General features: G+C 42.3%; 1 protein-coding gene across 6 annotated transcripts in view; it reads left to right on the top strand.

The window, feature by feature from the left end:
• The window catches only part of LOC129191199 (tripartite motif-containing protein 3-like), a 35,518-nt gene that overhangs the window by 6,616 nt on the left and 14,773 nt on the right, over positions 1–14,129 (top strand). For 2 of the 6 annotated variants that reach the window (XR_008573160.1, XR_008573161.1), the window contains 9 exons: positions 142–227; positions 316–416; positions 485–555; positions 637–744; positions 823–893; positions 1,291–1,408; positions 1,487–1,651; positions 1,723–6,490; positions 6,887–7,016. The gene's annotated coding sequence lies outside the window, so the exon portion shown is untranslated. Of the gene's footprint in view, positions 1–141; positions 228–315; positions 417–484; positions 556–636; positions 745–822; positions 894–1,290; positions 1,409–1,486; positions 1,652–1,722; positions 6,491–6,601; positions 7,017–13,233; positions 13,401–14,129 lie in introns of those variants that run through there. The other 4 variants (XM_054794314.1, XM_054794313.1, XM_054794316.1 and 1 more) reach the window with 4 other exon arrangements.

Here is a 14,129-nt window from a genome sequence, read left to right as displayed (position 1 = left end):
ATTACTAAATGAGTTACCGCTTAATAAGCGACGATAAGTAAATGAAGCACTGCTAGTGAGATGTGCTAGTTGTGTTACCAAAGATGCTTCTTTCCAAGATGTGAGAATATCTAGCGTCTGATTTGAATTTGTTTGTTGCAGGTGAAACAGTTGCTTAAATTCGAGGGCGACCAATCAGCCCTCCCGGATGCAGACCTGTTCATGCTGATGCTGGTCCAGATCCCCAGGTGAGCTCCGGCATTCTTAACATCCCCAAATTCTGCTGACTGTGGTTTTCCAATGAGTAGAACTTTGTGTGCGTGTGTGTGTTTGCAGTTATGAGGAGCGTCTCAGCAGCTTGGTCCTGAAAGAAGAGTTTTTCCCCTTCATGGCTGAAATGAGAGGATTCATTGATACTTTGAAAGCTGCTGGGAACGGTACTATACTTTAACATTTATTTTATTTCCTAATACCTTCAGCAAACTCTGCATGTTTGTTCTGTTAGAGCTTTTGGATTCTGACAGCCTTCACTCTGTCATTCGGCTGGTGCTGAAGACAGGGAATTACATGAATGCCGTGAGTGTGTCTATTGTCGTGAATACATGACTGAAAGTCCATCAAGGTTGTGTGTCTAAGCTGGGTTTGTTTGATTGACAGGGCGGGTATGCTGGCAGTGCTGTGGGCTTCCGGATGGCTTCACTGCTCAAGTTAGTGGACACCAAAGCAAACAAACCTGGAATGAACCTCATGCACTATGTTGTGATGGTCAGTGGATGACGTTGCTTTCATTTTCTGTGTTTGTTTTTTTTCTTCCTGACATATATCATTTGATTTTTCCTCCAGCAAGCTCAGAACGCTGACACGGGCTTACTGAACTTTCCTGACCAACTCCAACACATTAAAGCAGCTGCGAGGTAAACACGTGCTGGGTGGGCCGGTCCAACACGTCCTCGTTGACACCCATAGATGTTTATTGTTAGCTAATGCTCACTATTCTTCATTTATCATCATTTTCAGGGCAAATCGTTTTAGTGTAAATGCTCCAATTAACACCTCTGTTCAATTAACTTAGCTAATTAGCACCTGATCATAAAACATTGGCATTAACAGCTGTGGCTTTTTTTTTTGTTATTAACTCCACAAGATGGCAGTAGCTGCATTTGAAGTATGATGAGTGGAATACTACATATCATAACGTCATCTTTGAATGTGGCTTCTGGATGCCTTATATTTGTATTTTACTTCATTTAGCTTGAAAATGCTTCATTTAGGCAGAAGTATATGATGAAAGCCTTTATTTCCTTTTTTCAGAATAAATAAAGGTGACATTGAAGCAGAGTTTGACAGACAGGTGAAGAAAGTGAAAGCTGCCAAAGCAAATACTTTAAAGCAGGAAGACCTCAAGGCTCAGATGGAAGGCTTCCTCAAGGTGAGAAGGACGTGTGGAGAATAATTCATTGATGTGTCAGAGGAGACGTTATTAGCCTCACAGTTTTGTTACGTTCAGGATGCCGAGGCCTGCTTGGCCGAGGTGGAGCGTGATCTCCGGGAGCTTCAGTCGAGCAGCCACTCTGTGGCCGAGTACTTCTGCGAGGACCCCAACAAGTTCAGGCTGGAGGAATGTTGCTCCATTTTTGACTCCTTCTGCGAGAAATTTCTGCGAGCCATGCAGGTCAGCTCCTGCGGTGTTTTGCTTCGATGAAAACGTCACTTTGACTGTGAACTCGTGACTTTCTTTTGCAGGAGAACAAGGCCCGAGAGGTGGCGGAGGTGAAGCGACGGCACAGAAACAGGCTGCAGAGCGCCGCCAAGCGCAGGTCCACGGCCACCTGCTCCACCAGAGACAAGGAAATGGAAGGGATTGCCTTAGAGTCCATCCTGCATAACTTCCTGACCAGCAGACTCTCCAGGAGACGATCGGGACGGCCCTCATCCACTTACGGCTGCCCGGTCGGTGGAAGCCCTCAAACTGGGAGCCTGTCTGAGATCACCTCCCAGGAAAACCTGCCCACGCTGAAAAGAACAGAATCCTTAAAGGCGAAGAAAGAGTGGAATTCAGCAGCCGAACTCACAGGAAGGTCCCACAAAGAAGCTCAGGAGACGGGTGTTGGGTCTGAGAAGGAACAAGGAGAGGAGACGATACCTTCAGGAGAAGCAGCCTGTAGGACTACCAGCATTTCCTCCTCTGCTCGCTCCATCTCCACCACCACTGACATCGACGAGGAGGACCTCCAGGACAACAACGAGGAAGAGGCCCAAAAACTGCGTGAAGCGTCTCGGAAGGTTTTGCTCTACCAGAGCAGTCGAGGCAGCGTCTCGTCTACTGAGTTTAACTCGGAAAACCCCAAATCTCCCCAGCCGGCAACCGCCGCACCTCGACAGCGCACGTTTGACACGGAAACAGACAGATACCCCGGAGACCCCACTAATGAGGAACTGGTCTGCTTCTTGCTCAACTCTCCACCTTCCTCAAAGCATAACATCGGTCGTCGACACACACTTCCTGTCAAAGTCAAAAACAGGGATGAGGAAGAGGAGGACGAGGTGTGGGATCCAGCCCCTGCCACTAGAGACAAGGAGGAGAAGGAGGCGGCTGGAGGCAAGCAAGTGTTTGACTTTACGGAGACGCTACCTCAACAATCCGCTAACATTCCTCTCAGCCCAAACAGGGAAAACACCCAAGAGGGGAAATCAGTGGAGCAAAAGTGTGCAAACATTCCACCCAAGACTTCATGGAACAAATCGGAATCATCCGGACTCTTTTCTGGCTTCTTCAAGCGGCTTGGTGATTTTGGTAGACTGCAGGCTGGCAAGGAAAGCCAGAAAGGTTTCGGAACTGACGTGTAGGAACCACCTGGAGGTGTCAGAGGTTTCTGTCTAAAAATGAAAAATGTCACATAATATCACCTTTGAAGATTCATTCCTGACGGCCGCACCACGGAGGCTGGAGGTCACACATTGCTTGCTGATGTTGGGTTCGGACGGTTCTCTTGAACGTAGGCGGAGTGTGGTTCTAGACCTGCTGCATGTGTGAAGTGCCTTGAGTTTCCATCTGATGGGAATTGCACACCTGCCAACATGTATGCCTTTTTCCTACACGCCACGTATTTTCACTCTTGAATACGCTTCGCTGCTCTCAGGTACGCATTTTGTCACATTTTTTGTGTATTCAGTTTTCTTGTTGAGTCTCCAAGAAAAACACTCGAGCTGTGGCGATGCTGACAGTTAAGGCTGTGATTGGTCGGCTTATAGTGTAGTATTTCCTGTCTGTGTACGACTCGTTCGGGGGGCGGACACCTCCGTGAACGCCTTCTCCTCCGATTTCAAATCTGCTGACTGCTGTAACGCATCGGTTAGTTTCAGATGCCATAACACTCCCCTTCTCGCCTTAATTGCTGTTGTTCATTAGCACCGAAGCTAACAACGTTGACGTCACGCCACTAAGAGCTACAAAAGCAGGGGTGTCCAAAGTGTGGCCCCATTTGCATCACGTGGCTAATTGTTTATGGCACATTGGAGAAATAAAATTAAATAAAAAACAGGAAAAAATAGACCAGAAGGCATACTAATAATTAGCGGCATGGCTCAGGTGGTAGAGTGGTCGTCTCCCAACCGGAAGGTTGCGGGTTAGATCCTCCGTGATTGTGTCGAAGTGTCCTTGGGCAAGCTCCTGAACCCCCAGTTGCTCCGATGCTGCGTCATCAGTAGGTGAATGTGCTAGCAGTGTACACAGCGCTTTGAGTGCCTTGGAGGTTGAAAAGCGCGATACAAGTGAAAGAGCATTTACCATTTCATAATACATTTTATTGAGAAGCGCTTTTCAAGGCACAATTTTTTGGCTTCACTCTCACGATTTTTCAAAAATACATAAATAAATAAATCATGCTTTTTTGATTTTTTGCCTAAATTAAGCATTTTCAAGCATAAAAATGTCTAAATGAAGTAGAGTAGAAATATAAGGCATTCAGAAGACCCATTCAACGACATTGTGATGATATGCAGTGTTCTACACTGGTCACTAGGTGTCAGTAATGTTACTATAATGTTGGGTGAGACACACAAGTGCCAAACTTGATCACCGGAAGAAAAGGCTTTTTTGCAGGTTTGAATGCTCTCACATCAGGTATAATCATCCCCCCCACCTCACACACACCAACCCCAGTGTCACTTCCTGTTTACCTCCCCCACCCCCCAACTCCCAAAGCACCAGAACACATTTACAGCAACACACACAAGCACGAGTCTTATTTATGTCTTATTTTGTCTTATCATGTTGACTATAATAGGAGTGTGAAGATGACTTTAGGGACTCTAATAATGTTTAAAAACATATTTATAAGGTTGTAAGCAGGTTTTCTTTTTCTCTAACTACAAAATTATTCAATTTATAAATGGTGGGGCTTGGGAGGTTCTGCAACCAATTAACTGTGATAAATGAGACATTACTATAAATAAAAGTGCCCTGGGCGGGTAGTAGTTAGAAGATTTCTTCAAGGTTGGCAGGTCTGGAATTGCTGCTATATAAATATAATTGACTTAACTAAATTTGAGCAGAGAAAACAGAAAACATTTTGTCTAAATTCTACATGTTTATGTGCAGGAAAGCCCAGTTTTACAAGTGTTCCCACTAGATGGCAGCAGTCATGAGAGAAGGATGCATCAGTCATATGCATCACGTTTATTATTTGTCCATTATTTGACATCTTCTGGTCGCAGCAAGTGTTGGACCCAAGAAAACTTTGACATGCCTGTATGTTAAAATAGTGCTTTTATTTTTATACTTGCCAACCTTGCTATTTATTGCTGCTCTTTTGTTGTCCTCCCTGCTGTCAAAGAATGACATCAGATTGTGGATGCATTCAGATTCTTACTCAATCCGGCCTTTGTCTTTGGAGGGGGGCGGGTGCTTAAATGGGTCAGTGTTACAAAGGCAGCCTGTGTGTGACAAAGTGAAGCGTGCGGAGAGCATTTTAGCGCTGCTGGCCCGCCAACGAAGCACCTGGTGGTGCCATAGGATGCAAAGTACCGACATTGGAGCTTTTACTTGCATGCAATCATTTGGGAATGTTCCATTAGAGTTGGGGTCAGCCCGTTTATACTGCAGTAGAACTTCATTAACTTGGCTTAAATGTGCTTCATTGTAATAAAATGTTCATGTTTTATGCTGTAATTCAGGGGTGTCCAGAGTGCGGCCCGGGGGCCATTTGCGGCCCGCGGCACATTATAAAAATATAAGTTTAACTAGGAAACTAAAAAAAAACAACAGCAAAAATGTTAGTAGCATAGAGTTGAAATATTATTATATAAAAAGATGTTATTTTTGGAAAAGTCAGAATATTATGAGAAACAAAATAGAGATGACATTTTTGGAAAAGTCATATTATGAAAGCAAAATTTATGAAGATTACTGAAGAAGAAAGTTGAAACATTTGGAAAAAAGAAGACAGCAAAAAAAGGGGGAAAAAAGAGCAAAGAGCGGCCACACAGGAGATTTGGAAGATCTGGGTTCGAATCTCCATTTGGACATTTCTGTGTGGAGTGTGCATGTTCTCCCCGTGCACATTCCAAAACAAAACATGCATGTTAGGTTAAATTGGCAGCTATAACTTGTCCATGAGTGTGCATGGTTGTTTGCCCTGTGATTGACTGGCGACCATTCCAGGGTTTACTCCGCCTCTCACCCAAAGTCAGCTGGGATAGGCTCCCGCGACCCTAGTGACTATACTAACAATAGACTTTGTCACCTATGTGACAAAGCTGAGACACTTATGCTTATGCTATGCTAAGAAGTTATATACATATATATATATATATATATATATATTTATATATATATATTGCTATTTATTGCTGCTCCATAGCGTGTTGCTGTACAAAATATCAAGGTGGCAAAGTTGCATCTTTTCATTTTTCACTTATGAAGCCCTCAGTGGAAAAAGTTTGGACACTCCTGCTGTTACTAAATCACATTTAATGTAAATCCTCTCAGGGTGCATAGCTAACAATCGTTCTGAATGGTGCTCATTTTCACATATTTCTGAATAAATCATGTTTCCATCACGTGCTGTGTTGCAATGTCAAAACAGAGCATTGTCATCTTTGTATGGGATGAATTGTGATGTTTTGTGTACCTAAGGAAGTGTGTAATGTTGTTAAACGTCACCTTTTCTTCCTCACCTTTCATGTGTATTGTCAGCGCTGTCCAGACTGCGGTAGCCATATTGACGGAGGCAGTCTCCATGGTAACGCCACGTTGCAGAATGGCAACCTGTGTGTGTGTGTGCGTGCGTGCGTGTGTGTGTGTGCGTGTGTGTCCGCCCCTCACCCAAAGGCCCCTCCCCCCCAAGGAGCAGCCAGCTGCCTCCCTTCTCCCTTCCCCACAACGACAACGCTCAAAAAAGTGTTTTTTGTCGTTGATACTTTTTGAGAATGTGTTTTCTCTTTCAGGCCCTCTTGACGTCCGGAATACGCCCAAGTTGAATAATTCATCAAGAAGCTGATTGGACAGCAGGTTTGTGCTGTCATGCAAATATTGCAGCGCAGGATGTTGACATTGTGTGATGATTCTGTCTTTCATTTGCCACATAGTCATGTAGGCTAAGACGGAATAAACCGCATCCTTTGTCCTTTTAAGGGTGACTGGGTGGAATCCTAAGTATGATAGCCCGCCCCCATTTTCTGTCTTTTTTTGCATCACTTTCTGTGTCTGCTCCTGAGATTTTTCTCCTCCGCACATTCACTGCCCCCTCCCCCTCCATATGCCATTGGGTTATGTAGCCCCGCCCACCGAGCTCAGGACCAATGCTGCCAAAGCTGCACGGAGGCCACTCCCGTAATCTCCTCCTCCTTCCTCTGCTTTCGCTTCAGCCTCTTCCTCACTGTCCCCCTCCTTTCCTTCTCCTCCCAGACGGACCGTGCCCTTTCCTTTCTGTGAACCTCCTCTGTGGACTCGGAGAGGACTCGTACCATAGCCAGCTTCCACCTGGGCCTGCGATGCTGACACCTCCGCTCCATTCCTTCATTCCTCCATTCCTGCTGTGAGTACAATCTAATGGCTCCTCTTCATTTTTTTTTGTGCTGCAGTTGTGGTTTGCTCTCCAAATCTGTACAATAATGAAGCAAGATGGCCTTCTTTGTTGGCGTCCTGGTACAAAATGATGTTCTTTTACGGGTGAAAAGGTCAAATGTCACACTTGGGTGTGTGTTCCGGTGTAATCAGCACACACACTCACACACACACACACGCACACACACATATCTCCGTTTGAGCCCATCCTGTTGTAGCAGGTGTGCATCGTTGCTGCAGTCTGCTCAGGTTCTTCCTCCTTCCATTCAATTGAATTAGAAGAGGGGACAACACCACATGTGAGTCAGCGTGCGTGTGTGTGTGTCATTGCACTGCAGCAACAGCCAATCATGATCCCTGCCCACCGGCCCGCCAGGATGGTGGGCAGATGATATCCTTATTGATTGTTAGCAGGTCTTTGTGTAAGAACAAGCCTGCAGGCCAGACTGATGCTCGGAGGCATCATTGGTGGTGGTGCGCGGGGTCGCTGGGAGGTTGCAGACGGTGGCGGGCTCTCTCCGCCCGAGGAGGAGATCATCATCATCATCGTCAGCAGGGGTTTGCTGTCTGAGTCCATCCTTCAGTGCTCCCGTAAGACGACGAGAGCAGTGAGGGTTGGACCTGTTTGACTGATGTATGGATCGATAGGAGCGTTCAGTGGCAGCTTGATGAATGGCTGAGTTCTTTATCATCCTGCGTCATGTGGGGTCTAGAGGACAGGTGTCCAACTCAAGGCCTGGGGGCCAGATTTGGCCTTCCATATTGTTTTATGTGGCCTGCAAAAGCCTGGAGATAATGTAACGTCAAAATTACACTTTAAAAAAAAAATTTGATGTTATTATTTTTACAAATCTTTTTATATGTATTTTAATTTTGTTATTAATTTTATTTATTTATTTTTATTTTATTTGTAATATTTAAAAAATATTTTATATGAATTTGAATTGTTATTATTTTTGTTACTTTATATTATTTTAAGTTAAAAAATCATTTAAAAAAAACACTTAATATTTCTTGCTAAATGTATTTGACCTGTCAATTCCGACAGGAAATGTATTTTTTTTTTTTTTGGCAAATGTCATTTCAAATGAATGATACAAATAATTGTAGCATACTCAAATTTGCGCTTGACACCTTAACTTCTTTCAGTGCAAGTTTGTTGGAAAGCAGGTGGAATGTGTCATAATGTCATGAGATATTAGTTCTTGGGTTTGTAGTTTGCAATGGTACATTACACTAAGAGTTATTTCCAATATCACATAAACTTATGACAAACCTGCACCTCTGCAAGCACCACGATATGAAATGCATGACTGTGGACAACCGCAACGTATCCCACTGGGTATTTTCTAGTTGTTTATCAATGATGGAGAACGTGTATGGGAGGAAGTGTTCAGTAACTGAACAACAGTTGTCTTTGATTTGACAATTAAAATGGATTTGCTCTCTTTCCACATACAGTTTACACCCACTGGTCACAACATTAGGTACAATAATGCCGACACATGTTTATGGAAGTGTTTTGCTGCAGTGCGTGTTGTGGCTGCTGCTGTTTGGCCAGCGTGCCGCATTGTGACCCAGTTCAGAGGTCACATCCACTCAGTGCTTACTAGTGTGTCTGTCTCTGCGTGCATTATCGGCGACATGAAAGACGCTTCGCTGTGTTGGTTTGTGACGCACTTTGTCCTCCATCCTGACCTTGAGGACACTCACGCTGTCCTATGGTGGAGAATGCTGCATTTGAATTAGGAGCGACTTTGCGCAGTCTAAACACTTTTAGGTTTTGGGTTACAGTTTTTCCATCAAAGGCCAGACATTGTATATAAAAGTGTAGTATAGTATGCAGTAATCCCTCATTTATCACGGTTATTTGGATCCAGGCTCCACCGTGATCAGTGAATTTCTGCAAAGTAGGATTTCTTATTTACTGTATAAATGGAATATTTTGGTAGTTAGAGCATGGAAAACCTGTTTACCACCTTCTAAATACGATTTTTGACATGATTAGAGCCTTCTAGGCATGAAATAACACCTTTAGACACCTATGGTCACCTTTAGACACCTATTACCCAATACAGTAGTGATCATAGACATAATAAAGACTCACACGTTACCCCTGGGAGAGTTACTTGTTGTTTTTCTAGTGTCTGTACTGAAGTACTTCCTGCAGTGGCTATTGTCTCATCAATGTAACATTACTGACACCTAGTGACCAGTGTAGAATACTACATATCATCGCAACGTCTTTGAATGCGTCTTCTGAATGCCTTATATTTGTATTTTACTTCATTTAGCCATTCTTATGCTTGAAAATACTTCCTTTATGGAACAAATACTTTAAATTTGCTTAAATGTGCATATTTGTGACTAATAACCGGCCATCGTGAACCACAAAACAGATGTTTTTTTTTAATTGTGAGCGAGTGAAGCAGCGAAATTGGAAGAGCAAAATGGCCAGGGATTACTGTATATAGTGTATCGCCACTTTCTAATCCTCCAATAACATTTATTTGATGACATTTACAGCTCTATTGATCAGTCAGTAGGGACCTTGTTTTCATGGTATCAGGTGATTGCTATGATATGCTGTTATGTATTAAGTAGTGTTAATGTCCTATTTTTTTTGCCCTCTTTTTCAATATAATGTGTAATTCTGTGGTAAATAAAAACCAACTACTTGCACAGTGAATTCAAACAAGTAATGTATACATGTAATGTATTGCAATGCTTAAAACTGGCTACTAAACAAGCTTGTAGTTGTACACTGACTGCACTATTTGCATGACAGATGTAGTGAAGAGCTCGCAGCCACTAGGGGGCATATTTGCATGCTGTCTGGGACTGCTGTGATAGGCTGTGATGCGTGAACCGTCGTTATTGTCGTCCTTTTTATGGTTTTAGCAGACATTTCTGCTCACTGAATAGACGGCGCTTGTGCGTTGTGATGCCGTCAGGAGTAAGCAGAGCTTATTTATCTTTTAACGATGTGATTCTGTGTTGTTTCACACAAGTTTGCATCAGACTTGCTAGTGATGTTTGCTTCTTGATGGCAGTTTTACCGTATTAAGGCTATAATAAGAGTACGGTACAGAGATGAAAAGAATTGGGAGCTTGTGAGGAAAAAAAAGTCTTCTTGTGCTTCTTCAAAGAGCAAACATCCTGGAATGTGGAACATTCATAGCCGCACGATGACGTGAGCTGGCAGAATAGCAGCCTGGCTTTCACATTGTTTGAATGACAGCATGGGTGTTAGTGTCAGGGCCATACTGCAGATTTTACTATCGACCTGATAGCAAGTAAATACAGGGCGATGCTTTTGACTTGAAAATCTTTCAGCTTTCTTGCTGATCATGATTACAATCACAATAAAACACAGCACAATCATTTTAGGCACAAATGAAAACATATTTGAACAATATATAAGTACAGCAATGTAAGACATTGTAACAATACAGTAATCTCGTGCCGCGTCACGCTTCGAATTTTGTGGCTTCGCTCTATCACGGTTTTTCAAAAATATATTCATTATTAAATGATGTTGTTTTGTGGTTGAATGCGACCAATTATTAGTCAAAAATGAAATAAAAACCCAAATGAAATAAAGTACAAACAGAAGACAGTCAGAAGGCTCAAAGATGTAATGATATGTAGTATTCTACACTGGTCACTAGGTGTCACTAATGTTACTGTAATGTCGGGTGCGACACACAAGCACCAGACTTGATCGCCGGCGCAAGAGGCTTTTACTGCAGCTTTGAATAACCTCACAACAGGCCCAATAATCCCTTACGTGTTGGGGCCGTAAGCCACGCCTAGCTAAAGCTCAACTCTGAACCCTTCACGTCACATCCTGTCTGACCCCCCCCCCCCACACACACACACACACACACACACTCAGCTCCCCGAGCACAGGAACTCATTTACAGCAACGCACATGAGCACAAATCATATTTGTTCTGTTCTTATGTCTACTATATTGGGTAATAGGAGTGTAAAGGTGATTATAGGGGTGTTATTTCATGTCTAGAGGGCTCTAATCATGTTAAAAACCATATTTAGAAGGTCGTAAACAGATCTGATGTTGTGCCTATAAAAATATTCCATTTATATGTAAGGAATCGTACTTTGCAGAATTGACTTATCACAGTCGGCTCTGGAACCAATTAACCGCCGTAAAGGAAGTTTGTATACATGAACCAATGCAACAATATGAACAACACAACAACAAAAACACAGATATTTGTGAAAATAAACAGACACTGGTATCGATCTGTCACTGATACTACCCTTGGTATTGATATTCGGATCAATCCACTCCCCTCTAATTGGTGTTATCATGTCAAGGCAGACCATAAACAGTGCAACAGAAACTGAGGAGACGTACACAAACGTGTGCGTGTGTGTCGACACGCGTGAGTGCGTCACAGTCACAGCAACAATGGTGGACCGGAGTGCCGTCTTGGCATTTGTGCTTTTCATTAACGCTGCACGTATTCGTAGTCGGATTTTTCGGTACGTTCCCACACCATGTACATGAAGCGAGGGGCAGGAAGCGTTTCTTGTGTCCACTCTTCTTCCGATTGCAAGCCTTTTTCACCATTTTTTTTAATCAGTGAATCATTCCATGGATTTCACGAAGGGTGATGAGTGGTCCTATTCCAGGGGTGTCCAAACTTTTCCAGCGAGGGCCGCATAGTGAAAAATGAAAGGATGCAACTTTGCCTCTTTGATATTTGGTAAAGCAAGTCATGTAGATATGCTAACAAGTTATATATCCATCCATCCATCCATCCATCCATCCATCCATCCATCCATCCCCTTTCTATACCGCTTATCCTCTATATTTCAAGAAAAACTGTGTTTCAGCTCTGTGATGTACTGTAGGTGAAAAAGCCTATTTATTAGTACCAACTTCCGTCTTCGCCCTTTTTTTTTTCATTTTTGCTACTTTTAAAAATTTTCCAAATATTTAAGCTTTCTTCTCATAAATTTTCTCTTCCTAATTATACATTTATTATGGTAATATTTTTACTTTATTCTCGTAATATTATAAATAATTCCCTACTCTTATCTTCCCTAATCTCCTCATATTACAACTTTAAAAAAACCAACATATTTTTACTTGAATATTTGTATTGTGTAACTACATGACTGCTTTTTTTTGTTTGATTACATCTTTTTTCTGTAATATTTTGCCATTGCTACTGTAAGATTATTGCTGTTTTTTTCATTTTTGCTGGGGGTTTTTTTTTCAAAATGTTTCAACTTTCTTCTCGTAAAATATGACTCATAATATACCTCATTTCCCAACCAGATTTTCCTAAAATACAAATTCTTTCTTGTGTTTTTTGTAATGTTATGATTTCTTTAATATGTCAAGTTCATGCTCTTAAAATGACGATGTTTTTCCTCATAATATTACAATGTTAAAGAAGTATTCATGTAACACAGATTTTAGGTAGCATAAAGGTTGGTTTACGTTTGTTTACGTACGCTGCGCCTTGCAAACCCTCTTGTGTAACTTGATGTGCACCGCCCCCCCAAAGAAACCCACCCCATATACTTTTAGTACAGTATATCACAATAAATCACATTTAAAATAAAAAACAACTATTTTAACGTTTTCCAGTGATGCATTCCATCCTAGCAAAGCGTTAGCAGTAGTCCTGAAGTAAAGGAGATGTCACGAGATTCGAACTTTTCCCAAAATGTTTAAACTTTCTTCTCGTAAAATATGACTCATAATATACCTCATTCCTCAACCAGATTTTCCAAAAATAAAAATTCTTCGTTTTGTTTTTCATAATGTTACGACTTTAAAAATGTCTTTTTTTCTTCAATATTTCAAGTTTATGCTCTTAAAATGACGATGTTTTTCCTCATGATATTACAATGTTATTGTTATAAAAATAGGACCATTTTTTTCTCTTGTTATTTTGACTTTATTCTTGTAAAATTACAGCAGATTTTTCTATTTTTTTGCTGTTTTTTTTTTTTTAAATGATATTTTTAGAATGTTCCAAGAAAAAAAACAGTCGTGGGCCACAAATGGCCCCCAGGCTGCACTGTGGACACCACAGTTCTACTCAGTGGAACGGAGCGCTTAAGGTCTTAAAGAAACATGTAGTAGACGTAGTCTAAGACGATTAGAAAGCAGATTAGCTCATCAAAGCCGTCCTATTACGTGATGAATGCTGATGGACGGAGGAGACGCCGAGCGCTCGTCTGTCACACTTTAGTAACGTCTCGTAATGCCGGCGGGTCAACATGAGGTGCACTTGAGGCGAGCGCTGTGATGGTGTCATGCGGGCCTAGCGAGGGCCAGCAATCCAGATGGCAGACGGGAGGACATGAGGTGAGAGTGGCGGTAAGCTGAGCTCATGTGTCGGATTTGGGAGCGTGCACAAACGATAATAATGAAGAATGTGGGATAGTATTCCATTTCATGTTTGAATGACGACGTTCCCGTGACCGGGCGATTCAATCCAATCCAATCATCCAATCATCTTTTTTGGTGATCAAGTTTGTCCATTTTTTTATGAATAATTTTTTCTAAAGATAATTTCTTTTTACTCACTGTGTACTACTAAAACAAAGCACATTTGTTATGATCCACAATTAAACATAAAAGAGGTTCATATTATATTTGAATAATTGGAAGGTTACCTCTACCAACACAGCTACCAACACATCCACGGCGCACAGCTCAGCAGGACACCGGGTGGATTTTGCGGGATCTGTTTGTGAAAGATTAAGATTGCGTTCAAAACATCAAAAAATCAAACAGTCAGTATTGGCTTTGGTGTGAGTTAGCTTAGCAGGTTTTCTTTATTTTTCTCCAGCTGCTGCGCATCACTCTTTGAAAGATGAGATGAGCAAGAGTGTTTTCCCCGTGTGGCGCGTACTGTGAAAGACGTGAGAGGACGCATGGATGCATATTCAAACGAGACGTGTTTCCAAGGACTTTTTCAAGGAAGCTCGTCTTTGCTTTGCTCGAGTGGGAGGATCTGAGACAGGACGGCTGTTGAGGGAAAGCGCAGGCCAAAGAGGAAGGTGGGTTGGAAGAAGGGGGGGCAGCTCGTGT

This window comes from Dunckerocampus dactyliophorus, chromosome 12 (assembly GCF_027744805.1).
Source record: "Dunckerocampus dactyliophorus isolate RoL2022-P2 chromosome 12, RoL_Ddac_1.1, whole genome shotgun sequence".
NCBI lineage: Eukaryota > Metazoa > Chordata > Actinopteri > Syngnathiformes > Syngnathidae > Dunckerocampus > Dunckerocampus dactyliophorus.
Note: the sequence above shows the minus strand (reverse complement) of the source record. Positions and strands in the feature narration are given on the sequence as shown.